The sequence below is a fragment of the Oncorhynchus mykiss genome, chromosome 24, assembly GCF_057628025.1.
Source record: "Oncorhynchus mykiss isolate SJ-2025 chromosome 24, ASM5762802v1, whole genome shotgun sequence".
NCBI classification, from domain to species: domain Eukaryota; kingdom Metazoa; phylum Chordata; class Actinopteri; order Salmoniformes; family Salmonidae; genus Oncorhynchus; species Oncorhynchus mykiss.
Genome location: NC_143045.1, coordinates 10,130,465 through 10,133,866, shown reverse-complemented (window position 1 = coordinate 10,133,866; position 3,402 = coordinate 10,130,465).

Sequence of the window (3,402 nt, the reverse complement as noted above, 5' to 3'; positions counted from 1 at the left end):
ACACAAACTTAATGGGATTTTGGTCAATATTTCTGTTGAAGTGTATAAGAATGTAAACCTAGATTTGGGATTAAGATCTGTCCTTTATTCATCCTTCACACCTACTGAACTACACAAGAGATGACAAGCATAACACGGCTTGGTTAAAATAAATGAAAGGAATGTTGGTAGGCCTAAGCCTTTTCCATGGAGCCGAAAGCTGGACAGACAGACAAACAGTCATCATCTCATTCCACACCCAATGACGGGTTGTACCAGGCACAGACAGTGACGAGGGGGTAAACCTCAGCATTTCGTAAAAACATCACCCTATTGGTGCACTTTGTCCCAGCCCCAGGTCCTCACAAATGGGCTGGTCTGGGCATGTAGCAACAGCAGCAACAATACACACTTCCCCATGGGAATGTGACTTGAAGACTGAAGACTCGACTGACGACTTACAGCGTCCCCTGGCGAGACTGTGCAATCTATCTACGTTATGCTGAGAAGTAAAATAATGAGGTATAATGAAGAAAATAGTCAAGGGGAGAGGCAACAATACAATGAGTGTACAAAACATTAGACATGACATAGACTGACCAGGTGAAAGCTATGATCCCTTATTGATTTCACTTGATAAGTCCACTTTAATCAGTGTAGATGAAGGGGAGGAGACTGGTTAAAGACACATTTTTATGCCTTGAGACAATTGAGACATGGATTGTGTATGTCTGCCAATTCATAGGGTAAATGGGTAAGACAAAAGATTTAAGTGCGTTTGAATAGGATATGGTAATAGGCGCACTGGTTTGATTGTGTCAAAAACTGCAGCGCTGCTGGGTTATTCACGCTCAACAGCTTCTCATATGTATCAAGAATGGTCCACAACCCAAAGGACATCCAGCCAATTTGACACAACTGTGGGAAGCATTGGAGTCAACTTGGGCCCGCATCCCTGTGGAACGCTTTCGACACCTTGTAGAGTCCATGCTCCGACGAATTGAGGCTGTTCTGAGGGCAAAGGGGATGGGGGGGATGAGTGCAACTCAATATTATGAAGCTGTTCTTAATGTTATGTTCCTGGGTGTATTGTCCACAGTATGATTTCCATACAGATGATTTTTGAGCCTGCCATCCATTGCTTTGACAATTTTGACAGCTACACTCATGTTTGTATCTATACCTCTCAGATTTCTGTACACATGAAGAGATAATATCCTTTACCAAAAGATGAGAGGAGGGCCATGGTACTTTACATCACTGCACATCTACATACACCTGGATAATCAGATGCACAGTCTGTTCGTTGGACCTTGTAGCTAAACCCCTTTTATTAGTTTCCCACATGTTGACACCTGAAGAATCAGCCCTCTGTTGCTGCCCCCATGGAGACAGTGATAAGTGAGGGTCCATTCATTCTCACTGGGAAGGTAGAACTGAAATGCACACCACTGTACTAAACAGAGGCCTCTCTAAGAATACACATTACACAAACACAAAGCAGCACTGTTGGAAACACACTCAGGTAATACCCAGAATCCTTCACGTTTGCAACTAAAAGGACATCCTTGAAATTCTGTCCATGTAGAAATCTGATTATGGGATGTAATTCTCTTGTCGGTGTAGGAAGTGCATGCCTGTGGGATTGAAAGTTGTTCCCTACAGATGTAATGGTATCAGAATTAAATGAAGACATAACTTCAAAGGGCTCTCTAACGTAAGCATACACAAGGGTAAACTGTGGTAGTGCTAGACAAATAAATAAATGTCTCACCCATTAAGGATAATTACAAAGTTAAAGACTAGGGCTCTGGGACAGGGGTATTGTACTCTAGGAATAGCTGGCCGCTCCCACAGGGTAGCCAGAAGTTTACAGAGAAGGCTGATAAGAGATGAGGAGTAGACACACAAGGTCACATTAGGTGATGAGTGGCATTGAAAGAGGTTTAGGAGTGAAAACATTTCATTGTCATATTCAACCTCCAATGCTTTACAAAAGGGTGATGTTGCTACTAAAAAGACATAACGGCATATTGGCATATTGCCAATGTAAAAATCATGAAGGCCTACTCAGGTAAGTGCAAAAGATGATGAGACTATTATTTTGACAGCTCAAGATGCTTATCCTCATTCTTGGCAGTACTACAGAAGTGCATTACTCGACGAACCATCAAACAGGCAAAGCGTCAATACAAGACTAAGATCGAATCGTACTACACCAGCTCTGACGCTCGTCGGATGTGGCAGGGCTTGCAAACCATTACTGACTACAAAGGGAAGCACAGTCGAGAGCTGCCCAGTGACACGAGCCTACCAGACGAGCTATACTACTTCTATGCTCGTTTCGAGGCAAATAACACTGAAACATGCATGAGAGCACCAGGTGTTCAGTGAAGACTGTGTAATCTCTACGCAGCCGATGTGAGTAAGATCATTAAACAGGTCAACATTCGCAAGGCCGCAGGGCCAGACGGATTACCAGGACGTGTACTGCGAGCATGCCCTGACCAACTGGCAAGTGTCTTCACTGACATTTTCAAACTCTCCCTGTCCGAGTCTGTAATACAACATGTTTTTTTTTTTTATTTCACCTTTATTTAACCAGGTAGGCTAGTTGAGAACAAGTTCTCATTTACAACTGTGACCTGGCCAAGATAAAGCATAGCAGTGTGAACAGACAACACAGAGTTACACATGGAGTAAACAATTAACAAGTCAATAACACAGTAGAGAAAAAAAAGGAAAAAAAAAAGAGAGTCTATATACATTGTGTGCAAAAGGCATGAGGAGGTAGGCGAATAATTACAATTTTGCAGATTAACACTGGAGTGATAAATGATCAGATGGTCATGTACAGGTAGAGATACTGGTGTGCAAAAGAGCAGAAAAGTAAATAAATATAAACAGAATGGGGATGAGGTAGGTAAATTGGGTGGGCTATTTACCAATAGACTATGTACAGCTGCAGCGATCGGTTAGCTGCTCAGATAGCAGATGTTTGAAGTTGGTGAGGGAGATAAAAGTCTCCAACTTCAGCGATTTTTGCAATTCGTTCCAGTCACAGGCAGCAGAGAACTGGAACAAAAGGCGGCCAAATGAGGTGTTGGCTTTAGGGATGATCAGTGAGATACACCTGCTGGAGCGCGTGCTACTGGTGGGTGTTGCCATCGTGACCAGTGAACTGAGATAAGGCGGAGCTTTACCTAGCATGGACTTGTAGATGACCTGGAGCCAGTGGGTCTAGCGACAAATATGTAGCGAGGGCCAGCCGACAAGAGCATACAGGTCGCAGTGGTGGGTGGTATAAGGTGCTTTAGTAACAAAACGGATGGCACTGTGATAAACTGCATCCAGTTTGCTGAGTAGAGTATTGGAAGCTATTTTGTAGATGACATCGCCGAAGTCGAGGATCGGTAGGATAGT